Here is a 14,575-nt window from a genome sequence, read left to right on the forward strand (position 1 = left end):
AGACAGGCTGCCTTCTCTACCTGGTCCTGCCTGCTGCTTCGTATTAGGAATGATGCTTGACCTACTTCTTAACCCTTCCCCACGGGATGGACTTATGGTACCTTTGGCTATGACTTGTCACTTCGTGCAATCACGAGGAGGTCAGAAGGTAGGCTCCTGGACCCTCCCCATCCAATCACAAGTTATCATGCTTCACTCAATCCACCTTCGTCTTGGCTGATTTAAAGGCCATGACTGTCATCATCCCCTCTTCTGGTTTAATTTCTGTCTCTTGAGATTCATCTAGTGAACAATGATGCACTCCAATTTTCAAGTGCCTAGGGCTGTAAATTCTTTCAAGATATAATCAGCTGAAAATAAGGATTTTTGTATCCAAGGCCAATGCCTACATGACTACATACATATTACCAAGACTGTGTAATTAAAAATGAAGATTTCACACACACACACCAAGCATCATCTTGATGAAGAAAATTTGTGATGAAAAATTCAAGGAGGCATTGAATAGAAAGACAATGACAGAGGAAATAAGGATGGCAGAGAGGAGGAGGAGAGGCGACTGGAAAGCCTCACCCAAAGAACTGTCCTGACTAAGTCAATTATTGAAAGCCCACTCTGCAGAATGCAAGTCTGGTTAATCCATTTCATTAAGGAAATAGCATTGTATTGGATTCCCTGGGCCTATGTTTATGGCCCGAATAAATGTAAAAGTACTTCCAACAGCAGCCACTCAGGAAGTCTATTCCAAAGCCTCCCTCTGATGAAAGGTATTGTGCAGTGTTTCACTCCCAAACATTGGTAAAAAGGCTGCAGGGGGGCTGGCCCTGTGGCCGAGTGGTTAAGTTCACGAGCTCCGCTGCAGGCAGCCCAGTGTTTCATTGGTTTGAATCCTGGTTGCGGACATGGCACTGCTCATCAAGCCACGCTGAGGCAGCGTCCCACATGCCACAACTGGAAGGACCCACAATGAAGAATATACAACTATGTACTGGGGGGCTTTGGGGAGAAAAAGGAAAAAAATAAAATCTTTAAAAAAAAAAAAAAGGCTGCAGAACCCAGCCTTGGGCCCTCACGGTGGGCAGATTCCAAGATGGCTGCCCATGGCATTGCCTGCTGGTAGTCATGCACTTCTAAAATCCCCTCCCACTGAGTTCTGGGAAGGACTTGCTTCCAATCAATAGAATATGGCGAGGGTGATGGGGTGTCACTTCCATGATTACGTTACTTAAGACTATAGCTCCCATATTGCAAGTAGACTCTCCTTGCTTGCACTGATGAAGTACACTGCCATGTTGTGATTTGCTCCACGGAGAGAATCACATGTCAGGGAACTGAAGGAAGCCTCTGGCTGACAGTCAGCAAGGAACTGAGGACCCTCACTCAAACAGAGGGCATGAATTATGCCAACAACCTGAGTGAGCTTGAAAGTGGATCCTCCCCCAGGTGAGCTTTCAGATGCGACCTCAGCCCTGGCTGATACCTTGATCAGAGAATTGTGAAAGACCTTGAAGCCCCAGCTAAGCTATGCCAGATTTCTGATCTATAGAAACTGAGGGATAATAAATGTGTATTGTTTTGAGTTGGTGGTAATTTGTTATGCAGCAATAGAAAGCTAATACACGTCCCATACTGTGCTTTGGAAAACCCGAAGGGGTGCTGGTAAAAGCATAATTTTCTTGCATTCACCTAGCAGCTGCATTCCTGAAAAAAACAGTATCTGTTAAAACCTTGGGGAAAATATTTTATATGTGAATTGGAGTCAAGTTCAAGGCTTGGTTAGGTATAATGCATTTTGTACTTGCATGAAATTCTGAGTGACACATAGAAGTCTTGTAGGAACCGGGACTTTCCAGTGCATGGGACTGTCCAGGGCATTCAGGACATTTAGCATTCTTGACCCCCACGTACTAAATGCAAGTCGCTGTACCTTCAGCCACTGCGACAACCAATATTAGCCCCTCAAGTTTCCCACATGGCCTCTTGGGAGCAGTACCAACCCCACTGCGTAACGCTAAAGGAGTCCGTCATCAAGGAAAAGAACAAAGTCCTTCTCCCCAGAAGGGTTTAAGTGAAGGCAAATAGAATGACACAGGCAGGATGCAGGCTCAGGTGTGGAGATGCAAGTAAGGACTGCAGACACACAGTCATGGTCCAGAGTTCTGAAGCCCAGTACCATAGGCTCTGCAATCAGACAGACCTGTGCTCCACCCTGTCGTTATCTCTCACTCATGGTGGGGAAGCACGTGAGGGTCACCTAAGGATCACCAAGCTTCAGATTCCTCATGTGAGTAAGAGGGTTTCCACACTTACATGGCAGGGTTGTTGGAGACAGTTGTGCTGCACAACCAGGCACAGCACCTTGCAGGAAGTACGTGCTTCCGTACATCACCATACCTTCACTCCTGTGGATCAAGGTCCTGTCTGAGGAGCCCAGGAATCTCATGCTTCTTCCAAACAGGCCCCCATGGCTCAGCCTCAGTGCTGGCCTGAATGGAGAAGGCAAACCAAACCTGCCCTGAAATCTGACTTATCTGTGTCATTCCAAGGTTCAGATGTCCCCTTGTCCACTGTTTGGTCTTTCTATGATGGGACTAGAACTGATATCTTCTTTCTCCTTTCCTCTTGGGAGGAAAGATAGACTAGTGGTTAGAGTACAAGCAATAACATCTAACTCTTAGGTTGAAATCCCAGCTCCCTTGCCTAAGAGGTCTTACCTGAGCAAATCTCTTAACTCCTCTGAGCTTCAGTTTCCTCTTCTGCAAAATGGGGATGAGAATAGCATTTATCTCATAGGATTGTTCTGGGAATAAAAAAGATACTCCGTGAAAACGCTTAGTACAAGATCTCTATATCTGTTTCATAGTAAGAACTCAATAAACCATGGCTGGTGCTACCATCAATACTATCATTACATCTTCCGTGCTGCCGCCACCAAGAACTCAGCTTACGGCTGTTACAAGCCTGTAGTGGAGAGGCTAGAGAGCATTGTGATTAAAAGGGTCAGCTCTGAAGTCAGTTCCTGGTTTTTCCACTTTTTAGCTCTGTGCTCTTGAGGCAACTGTAACTGCCTGGTGCCAATTTCCTCCCCCCTCAACTCTGCTCTCTCCATCTGGCATTTTCCGAACATTATAGTAGTTGGGAAATGTTGCTTTGAAAGGTACCAAGTAGCTGCTTTCACTATTTGTTAAAATAATTAAGGCTTTATTACTAAGAAAACTGTGAGCAAATGAAGAAAAACCCTCTGTAAATATTGCTAGTAATCATAAAAATGTAAAGTGGCTCCAATATGCAGTGGCATCTACAATGTGAGGACAGAGAGACCTCTTCTCCTTCAAAGTGGATTGGATCTCAGAGTACCCAGCACCCTGTCATCAAGGGGAGGCTGGATGTTCGTCCTCACCTGGACCTCATGGACCTCATGGACCCTAGACACGCTCCTTACTTGACTCATGAAGCAGGATTCAAGCAATTCCAGGAAATTAACACGCAGCTTTCTGTTTGGAGTACATACATCAATAATTAAGTTTGGGTAGGAATTTCTATTTTTCTGTAACATTTGCTGAAAATTAACATGGTTTCCCACTTGCAACATATACCTCTCCCCAGGAGTTGGCTTCCTAGGGAAAATAGCTAATATTTTTCAGGATCTATTGAAAGCAAGAACTAGGCTTGTGTAAAATGTGCATGCTTCTGCATTCCCATTTCCCTTTGCACAAAAAGCACAGCATCAATTGAATGAAATAATAGCTATTCAATTGGTCATTCCCTTATGACTGTAAGCCATTTGGAGCTCAGTCACGCTTACGAAAGCCGATATTGACTATGTGTAGAAATATCTGGAATGAGATGCTTTGCCACTGACATCTTTCATTCATAATTACTGCAAAGTCTGCCTTCCCAAGACTAGTCAATGGCCGGTCAATATTCCCATTATAAGCTGGAGCAGGGTGAATGGCTGGGGCAGAAACACAAAGCAGACATATATTCAATGGGGCCCATGGGTCCAGACATCAGAGTTGGCCAGAAAGGGCCTCAGGACTCGCTGAGCTCAGAGGGATGGACATGGACAGGGTGATGCTTCTCTGCAGTCTATGCTCCGTGGGTTTGAAAATGAAGTCTCGACACGATGTATGTGAACACCCTATGCAAAGTGTAAACTTCTATACAGGAGGGAATCTGAAGAGATATGGTGCAGCTACTGTTTCATTTGGTGGCACTGTCTAGCTTGTCAGAGGAGAAAACATTTTAAACGGCCGTGGATAACATGGTTACACCCAGTCAGTAAACAATTCAAATTAGAAAGTATGAGCAAGCACTGCTCACCCCAAAGAAGACATCCTAGGTTTGGCATTGGCACTGAAACCCTGCTATGTAATGAAGAAGAGTTGATGATAGTGGATTATCATGAAATGGCTTATGAATGTTAAAGGATCATTTGGCTTTTGACGGGTTGCTGGTGTAGAATTTGCTCACACTGTAATCCAATTTGGCAATTTCTTCTTTGTCATCATGAGGCCATTCTGAGCTTTAATTCTGAATTTTCCCACAAACCCTATAAGTCAGCTGATGTTAGGTGTGTACCTGGCAGACGCTACTGAGGGGAATTTTCTTTGAAGTCACCATTTTAAAGACTCATTCACTGCAAGTAACTCAAGGACACCCGAGTTTTTGGTTTTATGGGTATCCCTTACTCCCAGTGTTTCACAGAAAATCCTTTTGAACCCCGTTATTCTTGGCCATGATGAATGTCACTACCTGAACGAAATTTAGGTAATTTCCCTTCGCTCTAGTGTACTCGCACAGAAATGAGTATCAATTTACTGCCAAATTAGTGTCCTAACCCTTAATTAGCCACAAGCCTGTTTTGAAACAGCTGATATTGAAAGCTCAGCAAACTTTTATCCAAAATAAAGCCACCATTGCACACGTGTATACACTCATGCACACAGATGTGTACACACACACCTTCATCTCTCCATCCAATACATTTTGGAAATATATTACATGGATATTTGCTTTAAATACCTTAGTATTAAACTTAAATCATAGCATAACAGTGCAGCTTATCTAAGAGGCCAACAGACTTGGAGATGAGCAGCTGGCTGAACAGATCCTCAGAAAAGCCCCACAGAGCTGTTCAGGTTCTGGGGCCCTTGAGGGAGCTCCAAGTGAAACTGTATTTCTCTAATGATGGAGTCAATGGAGTGTTCTATAAAATGTATATTCTCTCATTTAATCCTAATGATGACCTCTAAAGATGGTCTCTATTAATTCCTTTTATTGCTGAAGAATCTAGGGTTCAGAGAAGTTCATTCATTAACCATCCATCCATTCATTCATTCATCCAGCAAATATACCGGTGTCTACTATAGGAAAGCTCTCTCCTAGGGTATGGGGATACAGGAGTGACAAAACTGACAAAGCTACTGCCCTCATAGGAGTTTATGTTCTAGAGAGATTAAGTAACTTGTCCAAAGTTATATACTCAAGTAGAGACATGGCCAGAATTCCAAGCCATGACTGCTTGATCTGAGCCTTGTTCTTAACCAATATATCTTGCTGGCCACTATGACAGGAGAATATTTAGGAGGAGCTAAAAATTCTTGCCTAGCATTTAATGTTTGCTTTCTCCTAAAGGGATGCCGGGTTTTGCCATGCCACAGTCCATCTCCTCTATTAAACTAGGCCATTCCGTGTGTCTTCTCGTGCTCTCTCATTACTAAGGCCTTAGACATTGGAGAGGCAGGCAGCACGTAATTCTTAATGCCAAACTCTGGCAGACACTGCTGCTTGCCTATTCTAAATCTATTCTTTCCTTACTACCAGACCCACAACTTTGCTTGGGGCAGCAAAGTTTCCTAAGTAAAAAGGACAGTTTCCCAGGCTCCCTTGTACCGGGACTGCTCATGTGACTGAATTTCAGCCAATGAGTTATAAGAGGAAATCCACTGGGTACAGCTTCTAGAAAAGTTCTGTTTTCCTGATGAAGAAGGGACAGATTTAGCTGGCTGGCCCTCATCTCCTGCCCTTGGCCCTTTATTTTCTTTCTACTGGAGCATGGACATGATTTCTGAAGGGCAGGAGAATCTTGCAACTGTGAAAATTAGAGTCATGTGCTAAGGGCAGCAGAACAGGAAGATGGAAGGAGCTTGGGTGCTTGAGGATGTACTCCATCAGCCATAAAAGCCCTGGGGTGTCTCTCTTTGTCCAGGAGAAGATTACACCGCTGTTTGGTTAAGCCATTGAGGTTGAATGTTTGTACATGCAACTAATAACAATACCGTCATTGCAGAAACCCAAACATACTGTCAGAAATTCAATGTTGAGTAATCACCATCTCCACTTCACCATCACCATTTCCTGAGAAATTTACACTATGTAAGGCACTATACTCAGTTTTATTACATTGTGTCATTTATTCTTCATAGGAAACCTATGAAAGAGGTGCTGTTACCTCATTTTATACATGAGGAAACTGAGGCTCAGCATGGTTAGGCAACTTGTCCAAGGTCCCTGAGCTAGAACACAGTGGAGCTCGTATTCAAACCTGGCTCCAAAGCCTAACCCTTAAGCACCTGATTTGCTCATGTGTCTACCTTTATGAAACCACATAAAGTAACCATTGCTTGTATTTGATGTTTAGTACAATAATGGTCCCGAGAGCAAAAATTAAGATGGATCTGCATCCCTAATATCTTCAGAATTACTGTTTCAATAAACCATCCTTCCTGAAATTATTCAAACGTAAGAATTTCCAATTCCTTTCCTTTCTGTTTGTAAACTCAAACAGAATGACAACGTGTGAAAAACATACCTCCAAGCTCTGTGTATATCCAGAATTAAAATAAAACCTGTTCACCCATCGTCCTGGGATCTAAGAGAGACATTTGGAGTTCCTAACAGCCTAGTCATGGAGCTCCTTCTCCCCTGAACTTATTTTGACCATATCAGGAAGAAGACTGGAGCTGGGAAACATCACAAAGCATGAGGTTTTTAGATGAGCAGGTTCAGGGAAGGACATCAGCGTGGTTGTCAGGAGAGGAAGAATCAGAGTGGAGACCATTGGCTTATTCCTCACGCCTCTGCCCATCTTTCTCTCTGCCTAGATGTCCTTTTTCACAGCACAAACATGGCCCCCAGATTCCCACATGCTCAGAGTCTAGTTTTTATTTCTCCTTCTCAGGCTGATCCTCCATTATCATCTAGAAAAAAAATTTCTGTGAAGCCATTTGACATTTAATCAGAGAGGATTTGATTATTTTTTCACCTTGTTTAAGACTAAATCCATGTTTTACACACCCACACCTCCTTAGCTATGCTCCACTCACTCTGCATGTTATGCCTGGTTCAGCTTTCAGGTCTTTCACTAATATTTGGACTACCTTTCTGAAAACACAAAAAGTTTGGCACAAAGTCCTCTTCTTTTTGGTTTTGCTCACCAGGAGATGTGCTCAGAGGGCCAGATTTAAATGATTAGCTGCCCAAAGCACTGGAAGGATTGTGGTACTCACTTCCCCATCCACCTCCCTCCTCACATCTAATTCCAAATTAAATCAATACCAGAGCATAAAGTAAGCATAAGTCCAACTCTGGTCTTTCTGATTATGATGACTCTCATTATTTTATTTGAAATATCACATTTAAATACGTGTATATATACATATACACATATGTATATATGCACACACACATATATATTATATGTGCATATCTCTGTCTATGTTCTGCTGGCATACTAAGCCCAAGCTCAAGCTGTCAATCTGGCAGTTGAACAACCCAGCACTGGGTACTCAAATCCTTATGCTGGGACATTTTACTTCATACATAAGGGAAAAGTTGATTTTCAAGTTCCTGGGTCCCGAACAGAAAACAACATGAAAATTGGAGGGAAAGAGACTTTCTCAGAGAGAATATACAGTTCAATAATATAAAGGGAATCAGAATTGGCTGCCTGCAACATTGTTACACCCAATCAGGAAACAGCATTACTGTTGGTCTGTATGTGACAGCAATATTTCACTTTCAATTCACATGTTGGTTTAATGCTTCTTTGAAAAGCCTGTCTATATTTTCCATCCATATTATTAGATTATGGGTCTATATAATTATCTTTCCCAATCCATACTCAATTAGGTACTTAAATATACGAGTTTTAATTGATTGATGATGTGCATGAAGAAATGAAGTTCATGCCTTTCATTTTCTGATTCCAAATATTAAGACCAAACTTGAACTTGAACAATTTAAATCATGTCACCCACAATCAAGATGAATAATACTTTCTCATTGGCCTTTTTTGTTGTTCTTGTAAATTAGAAAATTATAGAAAAGTACAAAGAAAGGAGTGACATTCACCCATTTTTCTATGACTCAATTTACCATTATTAATTTGATACATCCCTTTTTTGTATACACATTGTTAAAGTAATTATGAAAGTTAGATCTGAAGCTGTGTCCCTTTAAAAGAAATATCAGAAAGTTACAGATAAAGCTAATGGCTCTTTTTCTACCATCCCCAGTCCTATCTCTACCCATCTCCTTTCAATTTCTTTCTCTCCCTCTCTCCAAAAGTACCACCTATACTAATTTTTGTATGTAGTCTTATGGTCCTTTTAAAAAATGCTTTTACATCTATCTATGCCCATAGGAAATATACAGTATTGATTTTTGGGTTTTTCAAGTTCAGATTTCACTCAGGCAGAGCATTAGTCTTCAAAGAACTCTTCAGGAAAGCCATGTGATCATTTAATAGACACAGGAGAAACATCTGATACAATTCAATAACGATTATTTGATTAAATAAAACTTTTACCAAACCAGGAAGAAAAGTAACCTTCTTTAATCTGAAAAGAGAATAACAAAAGTCCTAGAGTGAAAAGTATATTTAATACTAAAACATTAGAATATCTTTGAAAGCAAGGAAAAAGCAGCTGTCACCACGTCTTTTCAATAAATTCAGGCCTGTATAGTAAGACACGAAAAGTAAGTCAAAGGCATAAGAGTTGGGAAGGAAAAAATAAATTTACCATAATTCTCATACCATATGATTTTGTCTTCATGAAAATCCAAGAGAATCTATTGACACTGTTAGAATAAAATAGCCTGGAAAATTTTCTGGACATAAGTTGAGGGTATAAGAATTTTTATGTTCTTTTGCACTAGCAGCAATTAATTAAAAATCCTATTTTAAAAATGCCATTTTTAATGACAATCTAAACTACAACATATCTAGAAAAAAATCAACTGAAAGAGTGTAATAATTTTATGGAGGAAATTATAAAACTTATAAGTTTTTATATAAAAGCTAAAGAATATGTAAAAGATGACCTAAACAATAGGAGACATATACTATGTTAATGAATGGGAAGATACAATTATAAAAGTGACCATTTTGCTCACATTAATCTATAAATTCAGCAAAACATGAATTAAAATCTTAACAGGTTTTTTGTGGAACTTCACAAAATTATCTTAAAATTCTTACAAAGCATCAAAAAGTCTGAAATACTCTATTCAAATTTGAAATAAAACAAGGTAAAAGGACTACTCTTGCTAGAAATCAGGTCTTCCTTTAAAGCTATATCAATTAAGACAGTGTGTTTTGTTCATGGATATAAACTAGACCCATGACACAGAACAGATACCCCAGAAACAGATTCACACCAGAAGGAACCAACACGTACATGGAAACTCTATGTCTGACAAAGGTAGGAATAAAAAAAAAATTAGTAGAGTATTAAAAACTGGCCTGCAACAACTGGCTATTTTTATGGAAGAAAATTTTAAGATACCTTTATCACATCATAAACAAAATAAGCCTCGAGTGCATTAAAGACTTAAATGTGAAAACTGAAACTAGAATTATAAAAGAGAAACAGTGGAATACGACTCAGGATAGGAAGGATTTCCTTGAATGACACACAGTGCTAACCTTAAAGGTAAAGACTGACAATTTGTATATTAGATTTTAAAACTTTTGTATCACAAAAGATGCTACAAACAAAGTGGAAAACTGGCCACAGACCATGAGAAACATTAGCAATAGTATAACTGACAAAGGTAAATATCCAGAATACATAAACAATCCCTAAAAATAAATTAGAAATGGATCCCAATAGGAAAAATATGGACAGAAACAAACAGAAAACATTCACAGGAAAGAAAACAAAATGACCAATAAACATGCGAAAAAATGTTCAGAGACATGCAAATTAAAACATCACCATCCTATTTAGCTTCTCAGCTATTCTATCATCTGTCCAAACAATTACGTGTATTAAAATTTCTCTCTTGAAACACCTGGATTGTTCCTGGCTGGACTCTTGCCTGAAACACCATTTCACACTCATTACATTGACACCAATTTAAATGTCTGACAATACTATGTGCTGATGAAGATACAGAGCAATATGAACTTCCATACACAGCTAGTGGGAGAGTAAACTAATAAGACCATTTTGGAAAGCAGGTGGCAATCTTTAGTAAAATTAGAGATGGGTGTTACCTGTGACTTAGCAATCCCACATCGGGGCATACATATGCAACCAATACTTCCTCTCATTTTCACAAGAAGACAAGTAGAATAATATTCAGTACAGTATTATTTATAAGAGTAAAAATTTGTAAAACAATGTAAATATCTATTAAGAGAAGAAAATGTCATTAAAATGTATACTAACAGAATGAAATACTACTGAGTAGTTAAAAAGTATCAACTACAGCTTCCTTTTTAATATGGATAAATCTCAAAAGTATAGTGCTGAGTGAAAAAGAATGCAGAATGATGTATATCAATAGTACAATACCATTTCTATACAGTAATAAAAATGTCAGTTCTGCATATTCTTTAAGGATAGATACAAATGTAGTGAGATTATTTAAAACATGCATGCATAGGAATAATAAACATCAAATTCAGGATAACTGTTCCCTCTGGAAGGAGGGAGGAGAAGGGGATTGGAGAGGGGTGTACATCAAAATCTACCATATCTGTAACGTTTTATTTCTTAAAAATATCTTATGCAAATTTGATAAAAGTCATAATTGATAAAGCTGGATGGAAGGCACATCAGTATTTGCTATGCAATTCTCCACATTCTTTTGTATCATCAAAATATTTCACTTAATTTTTTTTAAAGAACTTGTCGTTCTAAAAATAAGTAGCCTTTATGAATGTAGAAGAACCAATAGTGGGTACCTATCATGAGCCTCAAATTATGTGTAGAAACAGTGGGGAACTGACAAAAGCTTCTCTATGAAACCTACCTAATTTCCTCCAAAAGGAAAGTCATATTTTATACACACTCACCCACATCTATCTTCAAAACAATATACTTTTTCCATGTTCATCATCATCAACCATGTCAGCCTGTTGAGACCTGCTCCTGAATGAATGCTGCTTCAAAATACTCTTAACCATTTTCCAAACACTGTCTGTCACTGTTGGCCTTCCTCTGTCCGCTGCTGTAAATCCATCTCTGTGATGTACAGTTCATCTGCCTCAGTTAAGTTTCTGGCCATCAGCACTTATGCTGAGTTTCCAGTTCAGTCTTGAGATCTAGCCTTAGCTGTCTGGCTTCATGTCATTTGTTTTTGCCCTCCTTTATTGGTTATTGGAGCCATTTGTTTATGGGTTAGGGCTCAGTGTGTTTGCCCAGTTCTCATTACTCCACTGTAATCTGTGTCTAGTTTATTAATCTTGGATGAGCTACAGTTGAACGGAACTTCTCTCCATCTTCAAGGATCCCAGGCTCTCCTTTACCTCTGAGCCCTTGCTCATGCTCCATCCGGGAAGAGAATGCTCTTACCCCTAATTCTTACTTTTCCTGCTGACTTCTTATTACCTTAAACCCCAGTTTAGCCCCTTCCTCCCGGAAACCTTCCCAGATCTTAGACACTGGCATCCCCTAACTGGCCCTGCTATTACACTCAACACGTAATATCATAGTCACTCTTATCCACCAAACTTAAGCTCCATTCAGCCAGGGAAAGTGGCTATATCATTCCTCACACACTAACTATCAAGCACAAGACCTGGCATATAGTAGACATTCAATAAATATTTCATGAATAGATGAAGGAAAATCAAGTCAGACTAACGATCTACCCAGTAAATTATTCCTTCTCTGGCGAAGGGTATAGTTTGCATCAATGAGGTCAAAAGTCTCCCAAACAGCTCAAAGTTGCTTGGTAACTGATCGTAGATCAATCTTCCAAGTATCTACCTAATATTCTACAAACTTTCTCCTAAAAATAAATCCATTTCTAGGAAAACCATTCCATAAGGTTATATCATACTATCTAAAGTCTCAGTTCTTTCATTTGTTTTAACATTCTTCTTTCAAGACTAATGTCTTTAAAATGTTTGCAATGATAATTCTTTACATTCTTTTCTCCAGAAACAGCACAATGAAAGAAGAAATAATGGAGACGAGGGAGAAAATGCATGACTGAGGGATAGCACCCACAGAAGGCGAGTCAGACACAACTAGGTAACACATGCAAGCTCTGACATCTGCGTATCAATGACAATCATGGATTATTACCCCATTCGATTAGCCTTTTAGATTTAGCTAAGGCAAACTCCCTAAGACAACCACATGCCAATATGAGTGCAGAAAAAGGAATTCTTGTTAACACAGCTTGTTTGATAGTTCTTCTCATTCAGTTCCAACTATCTCTTTAGTTCTCTTCTGGAGCAACAGCTGGGAGCAATACTTCCTTCAAGTTATCACAAGATTTAATGGTATGATGTGATGCAAGGGCAAGCAGAACTAGCTACTGCAGGAGAAAAACAACAAATGAGAGCATAAATAAGAGTAGAAACCAGTTCTAATCTATAATAATTGTACCGATTTTTTAACTTTATGAATATTTTATAGGACTTATATGTATTTGCATGTTAAGTGTGTATAAATATATTTCATTTTATATTGTATGATTGTACACTAAATATATGTGTCTCATATTTTAGAGATAAATGTATTTTGCATTTATTCTTTTTTAGAATATAAGCTAGTTTTTCCCTAGGAAACTTTTCTTGACAATTTTATAATAGATTTTTTAAAATTCATTTTACTTTATTTATTTTATTTTATTTTTTGGTGAGGAAGATTGACCCTGAGCTAACCCCTGTTGCCAATCCTTCTCTTGTTTGCTTGAGGAAGAGTGGCCCTGAGCTAATATCTGTGCCCACCTTCCTCTCTGTTGTAGTGGGTCACTGCCACAGCACGGCTTGATGAGTGGTACAGGTCCACGGGGGGGATCTGAACCTGTGAACCTGGGTGGCTGAAGTGGAGCACTTAACCACTTACACCACTGGGCTTGCCCCTGATTTCAAATATTTTTAAGGGAACTTTTAAAAGACGCTTTTGCTTAGCTGAAGATAGAAAAATCTCCATGTTTTAATTTTACAAAATCTTTAAAGTTTTAAAAGTAAACCAAATAGCATTTTCCCTAAACAAATATTAGGAGATTTTTTGATAACACCCATCCGAGTATGCCAGTCAATATGTTTCAATATACCTATTTCTGACTTACGCGCTGCTTATCCTTTACATGTTTCTTCTAAAGAGCTTTAAATTATACTCGTAAGCAGGACTCATTACGATGAATTTCAAGTAGATAAATTAATGTTTACATATTTCAAATGTTCCCTGCAAATGTGGTTGCTTGCGCATGTGACGAATGGCAGAATAGTGTGGGCTGAACATTAGAATACTGTGTTTTGCAAGTTAGACTTAAGCAGAGTGTACTAGGTAAACATCTCCAGCTTCATTTTTCTTCTGAAACCAATGCACTGATCTCAAAAACACATATTATTCAAAGCATGACTCTAGCTGGCTGCAGATATAACTTTGGGTGATGACAGCTACTATAATTTATAGATCTAAATGTTTAAAAACTATAAACCACATCCCCGTTTCCCCAGCTCTGCCCTTAGCCACCTTCTCAAAGATTATGCCTTTTCTTTTTATCATAAAAACAAGCCAGTTTGTCTTCCTTTCAAACACATGTTTAAACTTATGAAGTTATGACCTGTTTCTGGGCTTGTCTTACATGTAATTCATTAAAAATAACTTGCAAATCTATTTTCTCTTAAGGTTTCAGTAGAATTACTTTGAAACTGTATGGCTTTCTAAAAGCCAGGAAGTAGAAAAAGTAAGTCTACACAAGTTTAGAAATACAATATAAATCAGACAGCTCTTTGATTCAAACCCTTGTTTCACATTTCCTAGCTGTGTGCTGCTCAGCAAGTTACATAACCTCCCTGTGCCTTAGATTTCACATAAATAGGATGGTAATAATAACAGCCATTTTGGCTTAGGATTGCTGGATGATTCAATTAAAAAATCCATACAGGCTTTTAGCACAGTGCCTGACACAGCATAAGATCTCAATAAATGTTAGCTGCTACTGCTGCTGTTATTACTATTAATTTTGTATTATAGCAAATAAACTCTTTTTATTTTTCTCTAGTCTTGGCTGAGCACACTGAGGTAATAGAACTTGACACAGAGAAATACCACCTTATATTTATATAGTGAGTTCTAGTTAGCAGCTTTGCTCTCAACTG

This window comes from Equus caballus, chromosome 16 (genome assembly GCF_041296265.1).
Source record: "Equus caballus isolate H_3958 breed thoroughbred chromosome 16, TB-T2T, whole genome shotgun sequence".
NCBI classification, from domain to species: Eukaryota; Metazoa; Chordata; class Mammalia; order Perissodactyla; family Equidae; genus Equus; species Equus caballus.